This window comes from Camellia sinensis, chromosome 1 (genome assembly GCF_055761805.1).
Source record: "Camellia sinensis isolate YWXY chromosome 1, ASM5576180v1, whole genome shotgun sequence".
Taxonomy (NCBI): domain Eukaryota; kingdom Viridiplantae; phylum Streptophyta; class Magnoliopsida; order Ericales; family Theaceae; genus Camellia; species Camellia sinensis.
Window position 1 is genome coordinate 250,140,673 of NC_138961.1, and position 20,826 is coordinate 250,161,498.

General features: G+C 33.9%; 1 long non-coding RNA gene across 1 annotated transcript; it reads left to right on the forward strand.

Moving 5' to 3' along the window:
• The first annotated feature begins 12,653 nt into the window (after positions 1–12,653).
• On the forward strand, positions 12,654–15,278 carry LOC114260729 (uncharacterized). Its single transcript, XR_003628720.2, has 2 exons — positions 12,654–13,887; positions 15,014–15,278. It is a non-coding gene; the product is annotated as an uncharacterized LOC114260729 (long non-coding RNA).
• Positions 15,279–20,826: the final 5,548 nt, after the last annotated feature.

Sequence of the window (20,826 nt, forward strand, 5' to 3'; positions counted from 1 at the left end):
GAACTTATGATTTCAAATGAGTTGTGTTTTTGAGTTTTCTAAAAGAGTTTTTATGCTTTTGGATTTAGCCATGCAAGCTTTGAACATGAATAATGCATTTTTGAGCTTCAAATTCAATTCTGAAAACCCAGAATTCGCCTAGTTTGCTCGAGCGAATGTTGCATGCTCCTAGTATTTTTCCAGACTTTTGTAGTTGGCTCGAGCGACCAAGTGTGCGCTTGAGCGAACTTGACTTTGTATTGCACTTAGCTCGAGCAAACATCAAGCCTACTTTGACACCATCCAGTATTTTTACAGTTAGGCCACATCGCTCGAGCGACCAAAGGTGCGCTCGAGCGAATACCCTGTGTGAAGCAAATTTTGGTAAACATTCACATGTGTATATTTGCATCCTCATACTCTTTTAGGCATTCTTAAACATTATTTAGACATCTTTAGCCATGGAATAAGTTAGAAATACACATAAGATAATCGAATTAAGATACGCTACTTGTTATGAACGAACGCTTAAATGTGTATCTTTGTTATGTATTTTGTATAAGTAGTTATCCGAGGTCCAACACATGTACCAGCCCACTGTGAGTAGCTTCTTTGTAAGGATATGTTGAAATGTATTTTTGAATGACTGCAAGAATGTTATTTTGAAATGCTATTTTGATAAGAATGAATGATTGTCTTTTTTCAAAAGTAATTGTAGTATCCTTTAGTGAGGCCCTCACCCGAGGAAAATAATACCGTGACCCTTTGTTATATGTGCACAGAGATCTCTGATGTTGACCCAAGTAGACCCTTTGCTTGACCTTTATGGTCCCTTTCTTTAGACCCATGTGATCCGTTTGATATGCCTTCGGGCCCTTTGCTTTGCACTATTGGATGTACCCATATGAGATATGATTTATAAACTTTGATATGTCAAGTATTTATTTATGATTTGTTTCGAAACTTATGAAATATTCTTTGTATTATTGTAGACATCATTCATTTAACCTTTTTATGCTGATATTATTCACTGAGTTTTAACTCATCCCCTTCCTCTCTCTATATATAGAGGTGAGCATATAGAGCGTCAAGTTTAGAGCAACCTCGGGAGTCCATCTTTCATGAAGTTGCTTTGGAGTGCCTCCGTGATGGGATAAACTTGGACTCAAGTGGAGCCAAGCTGTGTCAACCCCAGGGACGGACCTACGGGGAGACCATTAGGGGCCATGGCCCCCCGCCTGTTTGGAGAGTGCAACTGTTATAGCTACTCTTTGAAAGTTGTGTACAATTCTTATTAACGTGGCCCCTCTGCTTTGAATGGATGTGGTTCCAACCTTTTTTAATTCTCCACGTCATTCTATTAACAAGAAAATAATTGTGTATTTTAAATTTTTATTTATTTGTTTCTTGCAAGATTCATAATACAATTTATACTTGGCATATTTTTAGGCTGTATTTAGTTTATAAATTTGAAAAGAAAAAGAGAAAATGTGTGTATAATGCAAGTGAAATATAATTATATTTCATTTATATTTTATCATTTTTTTTATTTCTCTTTCTAAATTTATTTTCAAATTTATGAATCAAACATAAGGATATAAAAAGAGAAATGTTATTCCACACTATGTGGATGCATGTGTAAATTATTACGTAAAAAATTAGATAATTCACATTACACATGAAAAAGAGAAATTCTCAAACAAGTGCATATTGTGCGTTACGATTTGGAATAACCAAAAGGAAGATTACTATCCTCATTTAAATGACAAATTTTTCAATGACTTGACATCTCACATATAAATTTGAGTCATTCTTTCCATGCCATTGCCTATTATGACAGTGAATATTATTGTTATTCTAAAAATGTTGAGCAAATTTTATTAAAATAAAAAAAAGACTAAATAAAAAATTTAAAATGAAAGAGAGTTGATTGCAGACAAGTTTTATCTTCAAAACTTCACGGATCATAAGAAAATACAATTGAGAACTAAAGAGATTACAAAAAATTTGAGTCAATGGTTGAGAATGACTAAAAAATGAAACAATCTACCCACTTGTTTGCAAAGTAATTACATTTGTGTTTACTCTTTCAGTTACTACTATAATTATGAAGAAAATTATTAAAATTACATGTTGTAACAAAATAGATGATGATTTTTTAACTAATTGTATTATTTTGGTCAAATAGAAACTTATTTTATTTTTTACGTATTAATTTAGTATTACATATTAATTTATTTTTCATTCTTTAATTGAAATATAGTTGTTTATATCAATTGATATAAAATTTAAATAAAAAAAAATTATTTTGGCCCTCCCAAAAAAGAAATCTTGATTCCGTCCCTGGTCAACCCTATTATTCTAGTTATTTTGTTTTTGTTCTTTGAGGACTTATCTGTCTTAGATGATATTATGTATAAGGATTTAATAGGATGTGCTGTATCTATGTGTATAAGATTGTATATATGAAATTTAAGTTTTAAATGTTTATGAAATTTGCATGTATGTACCGTTTGATGGACATAGATATGTTTTAATATTATTTTCACAGTGCCTTGTTTACTATTATTACTTATCTGTTTTGTCTTTGAGGCCGGGTAATTTAAGATTACTAGCCGATCACGACCTAAAACTCTAGAGTCAGGTTTGAGTCGTGAGAACATGGTTGCAATAGAATTTTCCTAACGGCTTCGATTATGCAATTTTGTAATTTTTGTAGAGAGGCAAAGGGATGTAGAGGTGGAACCTATTCTAGTTATAGAGTTGAATAAGTTGAGCAGCAAACTATTTGGAAATTGCTGTGATCTTTCACTATTAAAAAGGACTTAGATATGACTATTGGGTAATGAATTTGGTTCAAAAAATTTGATATCTTCTATCCGCCTTCTAATAAAGAAGTGATTTGAAATAGAAAAAAACAAGATAGAGGAGATCTGATATCTATATATATATATATATATAAGGAAAATGAATTTTTTAGTAAGTTCAAATCCTCATTTTATTTTTTTTGATTTTTTTGATTTTAAATAATTAATAAAATTTTTATTGGTTAACTTTTATTTAATAATCTCACATCGGAAAAAGAAAGAAAAAAAGGAGTTGTTTTACTCATATAAAGTAAATTTTATACTCTCATCCCATTTAATATTGTAGTGCTATGCATGCTTCAATTTAATATAGTTTAAATTTTAAAAAATTTAATTAATTAATTCTGACCTAGCCGATTAAGCTAAATCATTTTTGATTTGATTGATTCGTTGGTTTAACCGCGATTTTAGCGATTTTATCCAAATATATTGATTAAATTTGAAATAAACTAATAAACTAATTTATATAAGCAAAATGAGTTTCTTAATTTTAAATAATTAAAAAAATCTCCATTGGCTAACTTTTATTTGATAATCCCATATCGGGAAAAGAAGAAAAAAAATGAGTTGTTTTACTCATATAAAATAAATCTTATACTCACATCCCATTTAGTAAGGAGTCATGTGAGAATTTCAATATCTCATATTAAAAATAATTTTATTTGACAATCCTACATTGGAAAAATAAGGAAGATGGTTTGTAGGCTATTACAAGTTTTAATTATAGATGTGTCTTGTGAGAGTTTCAATATCTCATATTAATATTGTAGTGTTGTGCATGCTTCAATTCAATATAGTTTAAATTTTAAAAGTTTTAATTAATTAATTTTGACTTAGCCGATTAGGCTAAATCTATATATTATATATTATCTATCTATCATTATATAAGAAAAATGGACTTTTTAGTGAGAAGTCTTTTAGGAATTCCAAATTCTCATTCTAATTTTCTTGATTTTCTTAATTTTAAATAATTAAGAAAATCTCCATTGTCTAACTTTTATTTGATAATTTCACATCCGGAAAATAAGGAAAAAAATGAATTGTTTTACTCATATAAAGTAAATCTTATACTCTCATCCCATTTAGTGAAGAACCTTGTGAGAGTTTTAATATCTAATTTTGATTTTCTTGATTTTTTTAATTTTAAACAATTAAGAAAATCTTCATTGGTTAGCTTTTATTTGATAATCCCACACATAGGGAAAATAAGAAGAAAAAAAAAAAGAGTTGTTTTATTCATATAAAATGAATCTTATACTTCCATCCCATTTAATATTAGCTCCAAATTCTCATTCTAATTTTCTTGATTTTCTTAATTTTAAACAATTAAGAAAATCTCCAATGGCTAGCTTTATTTGATAATCCCACATTGGAAAAAAAAGGAAAAAAATGAGTTATTTTATTCATATAAAGTAATCTTATACTCTTAACCCATTTAGTGAGGAGCCTTGTGAGAGTTTCAATATATATATTTTTTTTGAACGGCAACGACAATCTTTATTGATGGAAGTAAACAAAGAGGATACAAGACATCAATAAAGAGGAGCTTGGAGCTAACAGAAGCTCCAAGCGCCAGTTGGTGAGAAACCAACAACAAAACAAAAACTGAAAAAAACAGAAGGGGAGCGAAAAAAGAAAACAAAACTACACCCAAGCCATCACCAAGCCACACTTGTAGCAACTGAGGCGTAATGAACAAAACCAGTGCTGCTACCAATCCACTGTACTGATAAATCTGGACAACATCTTAACCGTAAGTAGCAAAACCGCTGATTATACCAGTGCCGCAGCTAAACAGTGGGCAGGCCCGAGCCAAACATAGGTGAGGCGGAAACAGAACAGGATGGATTTACACTGGCTTCAGGTAACCAACCTACTGTGGCACACAACACACAAGCATAGCAGTCAAGATAAAAGCAGCCAACTATGACAGTAAGACTTACCATCCAATCTGGAAGAACTGTATAGCAGACATTTATGTGAAGATAAAAGGAATGCCATCCACCAAGCACACCCCACTGAAGCCAGTGCTAATACACCAAAACAGAAGCACCAGCAAACCACCAAACAGAGACACCAGCAGACATTACTCCTTATAAATTCACCTACCCTCTTAGAAGACCTGAAGCATACCAAGTCTAAATAGCCTTCACCAGGTGATTACAAATGCATTACATCCTCCCACCCAAACATCTTCTAATTTGCACCAGATTATACACATAGTCAGTGATTGGATAGTGTGAATCCCTTGAATCAGATTTCAGCCATATTGTAGTCCTAACGACAATAGTTTCATGCATCTCTTCCAGGTTAGGTTGGACATCTTGAAAAAGGCATTCATTCCTATGCTTCCAGATTGACCACAGAGCCACCAAAGGGATTGCATCCCAAATTCTCCTTTCAGCTTTGGTGCATTTATTACCTGCCCACCACTGCAAAAGTTCTGCAACAGATCTAGGTGTCACCCACTGCGCTCCCCACCACTGCAACAGACCAGCCCACACTCTCCATACCTTAGGACATAAGATTAGCAAGTGTTCTACTGTCTCCTGGGATTGTTTGCAGAACAAACAAGTAGTTCCAGCACTAGCGTTCAGCACACCTATTCTATTCAGAAAAATAGAAGTTTTCACCTTATGCTTCCAAGCTAACCAACCGAAAAATTGGACTTTAGGGGGGAGGTATTTAACCCACAACAACCGACAAGAACTCATTACTTCTCCATGCTGCAAATCAGTGTATTGATACAGGGTTGAGACGAATGATTGCCCTGATTTAGCTGCTAACCAAACTGCCATATCCGGAGTATGATAGTTCAAAACCAACATGGGGCCTGCTGAGATAGATTGAACAAGTATATTAAGCTCCTCTTGTTCCCATTGAAATAGAACCCTCCTAAATCTAAACACCCAATTGACAGAGTTTCCTCTTCTAGCCACACAGGTCCATACAGGCTCAACCTTATCAGTTGACAATCTGAATAGTCTAGGAAATAAATCCTTAAGGCTGACTGCTCCATTCCAGCAGTCATGCCAGAAGCTTACTCTACGCCCATCTCCCACTTTAATCTGCAAATTATTGACATAAAATTGTAGGAGGCTGGCCCTTTGATTTGCTACTGCCAAAATATCACCCCAAATTTTTGAACATCTTGTGGCTGCTGTAGGCTCTGGAAGCCAATTCCCACCTTTAACTTTATACTTGCTACAAATCACCTTCTTCCATAAGGCTCTTTCTTCATTAGCAAACCTCCACCACCACTTGATTAGTAAACACGCATTCATATCTCTTATTCTTCTAATACCCAACCCCCCTTGCTTGATGCTTTTTGTTACTTCCACCCATTTTACTAAATGAACCTTCCCTTTTAACTCAGATCCACCCCATAAGAATGAGGCTTGTATTTGATCAATTTCTCTTGATATCCCTTCTGGTACCTTGAACAGAGAGAGGTAATACACTGGTAGGCTTGAGAGCACTGCCTTGATCAGAGTTAGCCTCCCTGCATGTGATAGGAATCTCCTCTTCCAGCCAGCAAGTCTAAGCTTAATCTTGTCAATAACAGGTTTCCAACTCAGCTTCTTATGAGGGCTAGCACCCAATGGCAATCCAAGGTACTTCAATGGCAAAGATTTTGATTTGCAGTTCAGCATTGAGGCAAACTCACTGAGCCCCGCTGTGGAGATGCCACACCCACACACCATGCTTTTAAGGTAATTTATCTTGAGTCCCGAAACAATTTCAAAACACCTTAAAATCCTTTTTAAATTTAGCACTTCTGAGCGTTCAGCATCACAGAATAAGAGGGAATCATCTGCAAATTGGAGGTGAGAAACGACTACACCATTAGCACCAACTGCTACTCCTTTCACCAACCCCAACTCCCTAGCTCTCATAAGTAATATGTTCAACCCCTCTGCAGCCAGATTAAAGAGGAAGGGAGATAAAGAATCCCCTTGTCTAAGGCCTTTTTGGGGACAAAATTCCTTAGTTGGTGAGCCATTCACAAGTATTGAGATACGAGTTAAAGATAAACATTCTTTTATCCATGAAATCCATTTTGATCCAAAGCCAAAGCTAGACAGCATTGATAGCAAGAAGTCCCAGTTGAGAGAGTCATACGCCTTCTCAAAGTCGATTTTGAACAATAACCCTCTTCTCTTGGTTTTCTTCCACCCATCCACAATTTCATTCGCAATCAATACTCCATCAAGTATATTCCTTCCTCCCAAGAAAGCTGATTGAGCTTCACCAATAACAGTTGGCATTACCTTTTTAAGTCTACTTGCTAAGACCTTGGTGAGTATTTTATAGGCTGACCCAATTAGGCTTATTGGCCTATAATCATTCAGAGTAGCTGAATTCACTTTCTTTGGAATAAGTGTAATGAAAGAACTATTCAACCCACTGGCCAACCTGCCCCTATTATGGAAGTCTGTCATAAATAGCATTACATCCTCTTTAAGCACCTCCCACTGTTTCTGAAAAAACATTAAATTGAAGCCATCTGGTCCTGGAGCTTTGTTCCCATTGCAAAGTTTGACAGCTTCCCAAACCTCCTCTACAGAAAACTCTGACTCTAGTGTGTGGAATGAATCACTTTGCCTCACACTCTTGAAATCACCCCCGATCACAGGTCTCTGCCTCCATTCTTCTGAAAATTGTTGTCTAAAATGTGACCACACCTCATTCTTGACCAAGGATGGTTCCTCAAGCACCCTATCTCCAACAGCAATGGAATTGAGGGCATTCCTATTTTGTCTACTAGTAGCCATGACATGAAAGTACCGTGTGTTCCTGTCCCCTTTCATATTCCAATCTAACCTTGACTTTTGCAACCACGCCCATTCCAACAACCTACTCAACCTCCACATTTCATTCGTAGCCTCTCTTCTTTGTTTGATTTCAGCATCCTCTAGAGGTCTTGATTCTGCCATGAGGTCCAATCCATTAAGCTGATCTTCTACTGTTTGGAGTTGCGTAGCAGTGTTACCATAAACCTCCTTATTCCACTGCTTTAATGCCATCTTAAGGGCCTTCAATTTACTATGCAGAATGTAACCCACATCCCCTTGAAACTGCAGATCCTTCCATGTATTCTCCACAAAAGATGCAAAATTGTGATATAGGAACCAAGCATTCAAGAATTTAAAGGGTGTGGGGCCCCAATCCCTCTCATCTTCCTTAAGTACTATGGGGCAGTGATCTGAGACCAGCCTTGGCAGTCCCCACAGCTTGAGTTTGTATCTCTCCAACCACTCAGGGCTAAGGAGGAATCTGTCTATTCTACTCCATTTGTTTCCATCTTGGCCATTACACCAAGTAAATTTTCTCCCTATCATTTGCATATCAGCCACCTCACAACTATCTATGAATTCTTTAAACTCCTTCATACCTCTGTCTCTCCTTGAATTACCTATTCTCTCCCTCAGACTTGTGATCTCATTGAAATCACCCCCAAGACACCAAGGTTTTGGAAAATAGGTCTTCAACTTTAAAAGGGATTCCCATACTTTCCCTCTCTTCATAACATCATTTGGAACATATACATTAATTACAACACAATTGAAGGAGTGCAGAATGGTACCTGATAGCAGAATAAAATTTCGACTGCTACAGCACTCGGAAAGTTGAAATATCTCAGGATCCCATATGCATAATAATCCACCTGCCACACCCATTGCATCCACAGCCATGAAGTCCATCTTTTCCCTTGGCCACAAACTCCTAATCACCGGATTGGACAAACTTGGCCTTTTTGTTTCTTGAATCAAAACCATATCAATATTTCTGTCAAATAACAGGTTCTTGATTTTTCTCCTCTTTTCTGGTCTACCCATCCCTCTAATGTTCCAACTTAAAAGCTTCATCATAAACAATTTTCAGCTGTATCATCCCCCCAACATTACTGATTACATGGAAACATCAGTCCCCCCTCCTGTCGGACCTCCCTCCTAGCCTCTCTTTATCCTTCTCCTCTAGTTGTACTAATTTCTTCAAAACTTCTGCATCCTGCCCTTTGAATTCAATCCCCAGCCTTTTCCCCAGACTTAGCGTGGCTTGAGCTTCAAGAATTTTATCTGCTTCACAGTTGTTGTGCCTCTCATCTACACACGGTCTCTGCACTGCTGCTGTCACCGTGGCTGACTGCTGAGCCCTGCTTCGTCCTGCACCCACACTTCTCTGCCCAACTCTTCTGGCCAGTCCGTTGAAGCCTCCTACAGCCAGTGGATATTTACATCTACCTTGCCTGATTTCTTTCCTTGGGCCTTGCTTGATCAGGTTATTATTGGAACCACCACTAGAGACACTAATAGAATCCATGCTTTTGGATTTGCAGCCCACCCTTAAGGATTTGCAACCCACCCTTGAATGGTCACCTTCAGAACTTACCAACGGTTGTCTGAGCCCATTCCCCTGAGTTTTGTATTGGGCACAGTCATTGGGCTGGGGTCTATTTTGTTCATGGCCCAAATCCACCTCCAAACATACACCAGGTCTACCTTTTTGGGTTTCAGTCACACTTCTAACGAAGCCTTGACTAGAGACCAGCTCTTTGCCTTTTTGAAGCTCATCAACCTTTCCCAACTCATGATTACACTTCTGCAATTGCTGCTGCTGCACACTTTCCTCTTTCATCATTGTATCGCCCATGCCAGAGTCTGTTTCATTTGAATTCCCCATACACTCTTCTGTCTCTTTCACCACTGAAAGCTGCAAGTAACTATCACCTACCCCTATCTCACTCCTTTCCTTCAGCCTAGGAGTTGAAACACCTTTGGCCTTCTCGTTCTTACTTGCCACATCATCCTCCAGCTCAGCTTCCTGATCAGCATCGTCTACCTCCCTCTTGCTATCTGCCACTGACTGTAAAACTCCATTGACGTTGGAGTTAACTTCCTCATCTCCCTCCTCAGTGTATTTACCTTTACAGCTGGTCGAAGCCTCCTTACTAGGCTGGTCCTTACATACTCTTATCGGGTATGATTTGCCTTTGCACTCTAGATTCAGACTGGTATTTATCGGTTCCATTACATTTGTGACTATCTTTACCTTTCCATAGCGAAAAGAGGATGGATTGCAGAGGTCTGTATCTAACTGGATCACTTCCCCCCATAGTTGGCCAATCTTTCTGTACGTATCCGAATTCCATAAATTCAACGGAACACCAAAACAGCTAATTGAAGCATATCTTTCCGGCTGAAGTTGCATCCCAGGTTCCCATTCTGTGATGTATATACACCAGGCATGGAACCATTCCTTAACCAAGCCTATCATATTTGTCAAGGCCTCTCTAGATCTGAAAGAAATTATTATATCGCGACCACCTCCTTCTCTCACCAGGACATCCTTTACTCCTTTCAGTTTTAGTTCCGCTTTAACTTCTACAAGAGAGTACCCAGATTTGAGTCTCATAATCAAGCTCTCATACAACCAGCCATTTCCTATTTCTTCGACTCTGATTGTGGGAGTTAAGTGACCTTTTGGTTGAGCTCCTTTGGTGACCTCTACATATGATCTGCCATCTAAGACTTGATTCCAGCTTCTAGATGCATTTGTGTCCGGTGGCCTTCTTGGCTTCGTTTGTCTCCATTGCACTTGTTTGAGCCTCCTTCTATCATCGCTGCCTTTCCCATAGGCTACACTCTGAACTACCAAGGCTTTATCATCAACCCATAATCCGTTTGTCTTTTGTTCTGCTACACTAGCTGCAACATGACAGTCAAACCGAACAAATCCAAATCTTGTGTTTGTTGTTTTCCTCCTCTTCTGTGGAATAAAAACATCCTTAACCACTCCAAATTTTCTGAACAAGTCAAACATTCTTCTTGGTTCCATGGATTCTGGTAAGTTATCTACAAACAGAGTATATATCTGTTCACGACTTCCTTCCTTGTACCCAACTTGATTTGCTGGTCGCCCTCTCCTGTTTAGTACTGGAATCCAACCTCCTTTCATCTTGAGTTCGTTCAATGACAAGAATTGATCCGTGAGGTGACGATGATAGCCTCAGTGTCTAGTTAACTGAGGATGTTAAGAGTTTCAATATATTATATTCATTTTCTTGATTTTCTTAATTTTAAACAATTAAAAAAAATCTCTATTGGTTAACTTTTATTTGATAATCCCATATTGGGAAAATAAAGGAAAAAATGAGTTGTTTTACTCTTATAAAATGAATCATATACTCTTATCTCATTTAATATTGTAATGTTGTACATGTTTCAATTCAATATAGTTTAAACTTTAAAAGTTTTAATTAATTAATTATGAGATAATTATAATTAAATAATTAATAAAAATGATAATTTTAAAATAATTAATTACTAAAGTTTTAATTAATTTTTTCACCTCATACTGTAATTAAAAAGTCAAAAAATTATTAAAAAATTACTTCTCAAAAAACTTCTTAGAAGTCTATACAAATTTATCAAATATTTTACACAATAATCATATGAATAGAACTAATACTATATGAGACTCACACGCCATATGACTATTGTGTAGAAATTTTGATTTTTTTTTGATTTTTGATTTATTTTTGAATATTTAACATCTACATCTATCTAATATAAGGAAAATGAGCTTTCTAGTGAGAAGGCTTGTGAGAGTTCCAAAATCTCATCCTAATTTTCTTAATTTATTTAATTTTAAACAATTAAAAAAATTCTTTATTGGTTAGCTTTTATTTGATAATCTCATATTGAAAAAAGAAGAAAAAAAAAAAGAGTTGTTTTACTCATATAAAGGGGATACTCTCATCCTATTTAGTGAGGAGCCTTATAGGAGTTTCAATATTTCATACAAATTTTCTTGATTTTCTTAATTTTAAACAATTAAGAAAATCTCAATTGGCTAACTTTTAATTGATAATCCCACATCGAAAAAATAAGAAAAAAAATGAGTTATTTTACTTATATAAAGTGAATCTTATACTTTCTTTCCATTTAATATTATAGTGTTGCACATATTTCAATTCAATATAGTTTAAATTTAAAAAGTTTTAATTAATTAATTATGACCTAGCCGATTAGGCTAAATCGTTTTTGATTTGATTGATTTGTGGTTTAACAGTGATTTTAGCAGTTTTATAAAAATATATTGATTAGATTTGTTTGATTCGAAATAAACTAAAGATTGATCCATCCAAATAATTGTTAACTTTTATTTTATAATCCCACATTAGAAAAAGAAAAAAAAAAGGTAAGATGTTTCACTTATATAAGGTGAATCTTAATAGTGTAGTATTATATATATTTCAATTCAAGACAGTTTAAATTTTAAAATTAAAATAACATTTACAAGTTTTAATTAATTAATTTTTGCATAAGTTGATTGGTCATTTGACCTAACCGATTAGACTTAGCCATTTTGTGTTTGACCGATTCACTGGTTTAATCACGATTGCGGGTGAGGCCCACAAAATTGCGGACCCCACACCCATGTGAGACATTTGGTCATTTGTTTGGTAGAAAATTTAGTGTCCCTAGCATTACTCTTTCTCATATTGATTTTATTAATTTTAAACAATTAAAAAAAATTTCATTGACTAACTTCCATTTAACCATATATAAATAAAATTCTAATTATGTGATGACCTGAAATTTAAAAATAATAATAATAATAATAATAATAATAATAATAATAATAAAATAAATAAATAAATAAATAAATAAAAGAAAGGTAGAGAGATCATGATCAAAATGTGTGGGGGCAATGGAATATAGAGAGAAAAGGCTGGGACAAGAGTGAGTGGGAAGGTTTTTTTTTTTTATATAATATATCTCCCTCTCACATTAGGAGAATGGTTACATTCCAGCTGGGGTTTTGCTCACTTTCGGTGGGAAAATGATGAGAGTTTGTAAAAAAAAGGGTGCTGTGGTCTACTGAAAGAAAAGAGGGGGACAAAATTTGGTGGATATGGTAGTGGATGATGGGTTGGAAAAATCAGTGTTTGTGAGGCAATCATCAAAGAAGAGGTAGTGAAGAAGGTGTTGAAGACCAACGTGGCAGCTCTTGGTGAGCTTAACATGCTCAAGAACCGTACTGGTTCAGCCATGGCCGGTGCTCTTGGTGGCTTCAATGCCCATGCCAGCAACGTTGTTTCTGCAGTGTACATAGCCACTGGCCAAGATCTTGTACTTGGGCAAATAGTTCTTGAAAGCATCGTCGCCGGGACAAAACACTATCAATCCATCGTCGAGATTGTCTTTGAACGTTTTCTCGGCGTCGGAGGTCTGCAGAATCTCGGTGAACACTTTACAGCCGTGAGCCGACATCAAAGCCGTCAGATTCATCTGACTCGGACCAGGAGTCGGAGCTTCGGCTTGAACCGACGGCAAGATCTTGCAGATCTGAATGACGGACATGTTATACGGAACCTCACCCGACGACTTGATGAAGACGGCGTCGACGTTGCCGCCGTTATCCTGAGCTTCGAAGCCGACCTTACCGCCTTTGAGATCCGTGATATTGACGAATCCAGAGGAGCCGGAAGCGGTGCCGTTGGTGATCTGGTGGAGTTTCTTTTTTTGGTGCCGAAGTAGTCCAAGAGAACGTTGCATATGGCCGTAAAGGCTCATCAACCTGAGGTGGCTAGGTTGTTGTTTACGCGGGCTGAAAGTGTATTAATTTCATGTTTTCCGAATCTGGACAAACGGTCACCCTTGTTTTTGGCCGCCGAAGCAGGGCATCAGGAGCTCTTTGAGCATATAATACAATTCGGTGCTTCGAATGTTAACGCTCAAAATATGCTCATGGATGGCCAACCACTCCTGCACGTTGCTATTTTGACAAGGAAGAAGGCAACTAACATGGATGGCCTTGAGGCGTGCTAGTGCTCCACGAGGGCAGCCAAAGACCATCAAAACAAAAAAAAAAATTTAAATGTCGAGGCCTTCAAGGATAGGATTAACACTCTCCTGTTGGTGGCAACAATTATTATCACTGTGACCTTTGCGGCTGGTATCACTGTTCCAGGTGGATACGACGATTCTGAAACTCACAAGGGCACTAGCATTATCATTGAGAGAGGAGTTGGGTGAGAATAACATTTTGATCGGTAAAAATTAAAATTTGATAAAATTGAAAATTTGATTTTTTTTGTGTGTTTCCTCGTCAAACTTGAGGTAAGGATTTTCTTTAAGTTATATATATATTTTTGCAAGATCTAAATGATTTTAGAAATCATCATTTGATTTGTTTTAAAAAATGGATTATTGATTCAAGAAGATGAATGATTTTGAAAGTGGGTTTACTTCATTTTTCCTTCTAAAAATAGAAATTTATATTTTTGAACTATGTTGATGAAAGAAAGATGTTTTTGGTGAGATCTTCTCAAATATTTGAAGATGAATGGCTTTTAGTGAGAAAACCTAGGAATTGAGAATTTTAAAAGAGATTGAATATCTATGGGTAATATTGTTATATTTAATTTTGTGTGCCAGAATAAATAATGTTTAGAAATTTTCTTATTTATATTTGTATAAATGATTAATTTTGTGGATTATGAGAATTGTTGTTCATTTTAGAAATGGTTATTTAGAATGTTGATATAGTCTTGAAATGACTAAACTGTTGAGAATACTTGAGAAGAAGAAATTGTGTTATTCCTTAGATGATAAATTGGAATAAAAGTATTTATGTTCATCTTGTGAAATTGGCATATCATTTCATTTTATTATATTAGACTTTGAAGGTTGATTTGAAAACTTACATTGAGAAAAGAATGTTGAGAAATAAGTTTTCATGAAATGGTTTTGGGGTAAATATGTTGGTAAGTCTTGATAGGTGGTGTAGAATAAGTTGGTCTGCAGGTCCGGGGTGAAAGACCGAAAAATCAACGCGGATAGGTGTCGAGCCTTCCGGTTAATACCGGTAAAAAGGACAATTTGATAGTACTCGTATAGTCTACTTGCAGACACCAGCCTAGGGATTACCAGAGACGTATTTACCGCTCTTGAAATAAATTGTTAAGTTTTGAACAATTGAAATTGCATGACATCATTGAGCATGATGGTTATTGAATAAATGAAGGTGTGTTTTACGTTCAAAAAGGGCATAGCATGACATGTGCATTTCATCTCTTGAGACTTGTATAAAATGTATATACTTTGTTAAGGATTTCTTACTGGGCTTTATGCTCACCCTACGGGATTTTTGTGCAGGAAAAGATATGGTGATGCCGCCTAACTAAAGGCGAGGAAATGTGTATTGAGAGTACGAGACTCTCATTTTGCTGTAACTCTATGTGTAAGCCAAGGGTTTTGTATGTGTGGGTTTGGATAACCATTTTGTCTAACCAAGCTCAAGCTTTGGAAACTTGTAATCCCTTAGGGGTATTTATTGTTTAATTAATTTTTGTTGGATTAACTGTATTATCGCATGAAGGCTATTTATATAATGTAATGCAAGTATGAGGACTTATTATCAGTTTTATTTTAGATGGCCATGATTATTGTATTCCCATTTGGGCATGAAAATTGAGGCGTTACAAATTAGTTTATGATTTATTTTATAATCCCACATTGGGAGAAGAAGAAAAAGCAAAGTTTGTTTACTATCTAAAAACTATGTGGGGGTTTTTTAGGGAGAAGCCTTTTAAGAGCTCCAAACCCTTATTCTAAAATTATTAATTTTTTTTAATTTTAAATAATTAAGAAAATTCTCATTGGCTAACTTTCTTTTACCTTTTATTTTATAATCCCAAATCGGAAAAAGAAAGAAAAAGTGAATTGTTTCACTTACATAAAGTGAATCTTATGCTCCCATTTATATAAGTAAAAGGAGATTTTTAATAAGAAACCCTATGATCAACATCTCATACTCGATTTTTTGATTTTCTTAATTTTAAATAATTAAGAAAATCCCCATTGACTAGCTTTCATTTAACTTTTATTTTACAATCTCACATAGTTTTGATTTTAAAAATAATTTTGTATGAGATTTTGAAACTCTCATAATATTAACTTTAAGATAATTACAATCCCACATCGAGAAAAGAAAGAAAAAGTGAGTTGTTTCACTTATATAAAGTGTTACAATCCCATATCGGGGAAAAAAAGAAAAAGTGAATTGTTTCATTTATATAAAATGTTACAATCCTACACCAGGAAAAGAAAGAAAATGTGAGCTGTTTCACTTATATAAAATAAATCTTATAAAGAGAGTTTTAAGGGAGAAGCCTTCTAGAAACTCTAAACTCTCATTCTAAAATTATTGAATTTTCTTAATTTTAAACAATTAAAAAAATTCTCATTTTGGTTAGTTTCCATTTACCATTTTACAATCTCAAATCAAGAAAAAGAAAAAGAAAAAGAAAGAAAAAGTGAATTGCTTCATTTACATAAAGTGTATTTTATGTTCTAATTTATATAAATGATTGAAATTTCTTAATTTTAAACAATTAAAAAAATCCTTATTTGTTAGCTTCCATTTAACTTTTATTTTACAATCCTACATCGGGAAAAGAAGGAAAAAGTGAATTGTTTCACTTATATAAAGTAAATCTTATACTCCTATTTATATAAGCAAAAGAAGATTTTTAGTGAGAAATCTTATAATCAATACCAATTTTTTTTTTTTTTTTTTTTTTTTTTTTTTTTTTTAAATTTTCTTAATTTTAAGCAATTAAGAAAATCTCCATTGGTTAACTTTCATTTAATTTTTATTTTATAATCCCACATAGACGTTTTGTTTTTAAAAATAATTTTGTACGAGATTTTGAAACTCTTATAATATTTAACTTTAAAATAATTACAATCCTATATCGAGAAAAAAAAAGTGAGTTGTTTTACTTATATAAAGTGAATCTTATACTTTCATTTAATATTATAGTATTTTTTAGCCGTTTTATCAAAACATATTGCTTAGATTTGTTTGATTTGAAATAAATTAAGATTGACCTTATTAAAAATTAAACGACTGAGATTGCTTGATTAGAAATGAACTTCCTCTCCAAACAACTATTAACTTTTATTTTATAATCCCACATCAGGAAAATGAGAAAAAAATGAGTTATTTCACTATGTAAACCTTATGTTCCTATTTAATATTGTAGTGTTGTATATGTTTTACTTCAAGATTGTTTAAATTTCAAAATTAAAATATAATTTAAAAGTTTTAATTAATTAATTTTTGTATAAGTTGGTTGGTCCATTGACCTAACCGATAAGGTGAACCGTTTTCGGTTTGACAGATTCGCTGGTTTAACTGTGATTTTAGTGGTTTTATTAAAATATATTGGTTAAATTTGTTTGATTTGAATAAATTAAAGATTGACCTAATTAAAGATTAAACGACTAAGATTGCTTGATTCGAAATAAACTTCTTACCCAAACAATTATTAACTTTTAAAAAATTAAGAAAATCCCCATTGACTAGCTTTCATTTAACTTTTATTTTATAATCCCACATTAAGAAAATAAGGAAAAAATGAATTGTTTCACTTACATAAAGTCAATCTTATACTTTCATTTAAATAAGCAAAATAAGAGTTTTAGTGAGAAACCTTATAATCAATATCTCATACTACTTTTTTGTGATTTTCTTAATTTTAAACAATTAAAAAAATCTCGATTGTCTAGCTTTCATTTAATTTTTATTTTACATAATATAAAAATATTAAATATAATTATCATATTTTTATTAAATAATATATTATTTTACCCCGTGCATAGCACGGATGATAGACTAGTTTTAAGATTATAAAAATTTGTAAAATGGCCCTCTAATTTATGGACACGAAAATCTCTAATTCTCAATTAATATATATATATTTTTTACGTGTATAAAATCCAATCACATAACAGACACAGAGAGATTACAAGTAAGTTATCTTCCACGAAAATTGTAGTCCTCCTGTGCACGTACTACATTCAATTTCGGCTGCAATTTGCAAGCACAGAGACAAGCAAAGGGTGGTGAGTGAATAAGTGGGTGGTGGGTCAAATGATTTATAAGTTATAGCTTTAAAAAAAAAAAAAAAATCCAAATAACTATGCTTAAGAATAATGATGTATAAATAAATAACTATATAAAATTTGTATATAAGATGATGCGAATACATTGTAGCTTATTATTTTAAATAGAGTGTTTATTAAAATAATATTTAATTATAAAAATATTATCGCCATATTACTTTGATAAAAAAATTTAGATAGGAGTAAAAATTTTGTAAGGATATAAGAAAAAATCTCCACACCTTTCTTTTTAGTCTATTTTTTATTTTTTTTATTTCTAGTTCTGGATCAAATAGTTGTTCCTTGCCGATGACTTAAATGGCTTCTCATCCGTAGTCAAGCTAGTTTGGTTCCAGTCAACAAATCATTAATTATAACAAATAGAAAAAATAAAAAATTTTAAAACAATACTGAGCTGGAATATATATTGAGTGACGTGACAATGACATGTCTTATTGATTAAGACAGTAGAAAATTTCAAATGAAAGCTGTGATGTTATTTTGTAGATGATTGAAATTTTTACCCGCTTAGGTGATAGAATTTGAAGCGAAGAATTTTATAGGTAAATCACGTGCTTCGCAAACCATGAACAACAAACACCCAGCAGTGGAGTGATATTACAATATGAGACCAAGTTTGGCAAGTTGTCAAAAAGTTAAAAAGTCAAAAAGTTACTCAAAAAGTTAAAAATTTATCACTATTCATCAAAAGTCAAAAATTACGACTGCACAACTCCCAATCTTAATTTTTCCTTACACACTAATTTATATAATTTTTTAATACATATTTTTCCATAAAAAGTCAAAAAGTTAACTTAAATATCCATATTTTTTTCCTCAATTTTTTAGTTCAAAAAGATAAAAAGTACACTTATGTAAGACACCCCAAACAACCCCTGAGTATCACCCACATGAGTTACGGTGCAAAAAGCTTTATCGTTATTTTAATGGAAGAGAGTTAGAGAGTATGGGAAAAAATCATTCGTTATTCAATACATCCCATATCTTATATATCGTATTAGATATATAGGCTGAGTATCCCATCTATCCATATCAGTTGATATGATAGATATAGATATCAAGAGTGGGTTATCCAAATAGGATTCAAATTCAAATTCAAATTACATGGATATGTTTAAATGGGTCATGGGTCATGCATCGGTCCAAAAACATCTCTAACCCCTCAAAGAGCATGTTTGACCCTCTTAGGTCCCGCATTATATTCACACCCAATCAACATCCCATAGAGAGCGATGTGAGTTGTCGACAGTGAATATAGAGCAGAGATGTAAAACTAGACGATCTTCTCTTCAGTATTGGCTTATCTAGGTAGTTAAATATGTATTATATTTTTTTATTGACAAAAAATATTATATAAATAATATCACACAATACTTGAAAAAGTATTCAATGATTTTTTGAAACAAGGTGAAAACACACTATGGATTGTGTTAGCAGATATTTTAATATTATAATGTGTTATAGGTTTGATTTTCTTTTCTTTTCTACCAATTTGCTTGCCCACCAATCAAGTCTTCTAGTCAAGTCAAGTTTTCTTGTTTACCTAGGATTGGTTTGGGATGTTCTAAAAAAGTACACTTTTTGACTTATTGGCTTATATGGGTTGGGTTTGATGTGATGTGTTAGAGATGTGATGTGATTTAAATAAGATGATGTGACTTAAATAGGATAGTGACTTTTTAACTTTTTGTATTATTTAGTTTATGTCAAACCAACCTCTAGTCTAGTCTTCCAAGTCTCCCAAGTCTTCAAATTCAAGTCTTCAAGTCTTCTAAGGAAATTTCCCACCAATTTCCTTTCCTATTCTTATCCACCAAGTCTTCTTGAAAACTTGCCCTCCAAGTTTTCTCTCTTATATATTGAGCTAACTTCTTATCTTGGAATATAGAAGAAGTTTTTTTGTTGCTTTATTATGTTTTGTATGAGATTATCAGGCAAATAAAAAGAGTGTATGTGATAAAGCTTTGGGTTCAACCAATTGTGCAGTATTGGTGAACCATACGACTTAGTCGGTGTGACGCCCCAAATTTTTGGAACATCAAGGGAAATTAAATAAACAAAATGACTTAATAAACTAAAAAGTTGACATCTTAATAGGGTAATCCAACTCTCGTACATAACCAAACGTCCAAATAACAATAGATAAAAACTTAAAATTTTCCAAATACAACATCAAATCAAATTACAAAGTCCTTAATAACTATTATATAAAACAATATAATTTATTCGGCTCTATTCGGGGTTTCAGGTCAGCCAAGGCTCTACGTTAGCGTCGACTCCATTTCAGCTTCAATTATTTTCTCGCCAAGACCTGGCATAAAACGCCAAGGCAACAAAAACATATGCCATGAGTTTTGCAACACAGTAAGAAAACATAACCAACCTACCATTCTTTTTAAGAGAAAAATAACGAGATTATAAAGACGAGATAATAATATAATTGTAAACATGAATTACAACCATTAAAATAATTTCAATAATTTTAATAAATTAGGTGACACTCGAAATCTCACCAAAGAGATTGAACTTACCAACCACTAAGCATGGCAACGGTTAATTTGAAACCCTCCCTTGGTCAAATATTTTAGTGTTACCAACCGTAACTACCAGGGATGCCCACGTCTGGAGTTATATACCCAAGTAGTAGCATCCGTGGTCTGCCTCAAGGAAACGGTCTGCCAGGGGTACGTAACCTCCCTGTGTGCCACCGGCACATCCATCCTTATTCCAAAACCAAATACCGAAAAGGGTTCAAATAAGTCCCGTGCCATCTTAGAGTTTCGCAACACAATTTACGTGAGAATTCTCAAAACCAGGGCTCACCCTGAACAACCGGTATTAACCGTCAACCCTTAATTTCGTACACTCTTTAAAACCAAGACTCACTTAGAGCAACTGGTATTGACCGTCAATTGTTAACTTCGTATATGCCGTTAATCATTTCAGTTAATTTTGATATTACTCACAAATAATCATAATTGATGTTACACCAACTCATT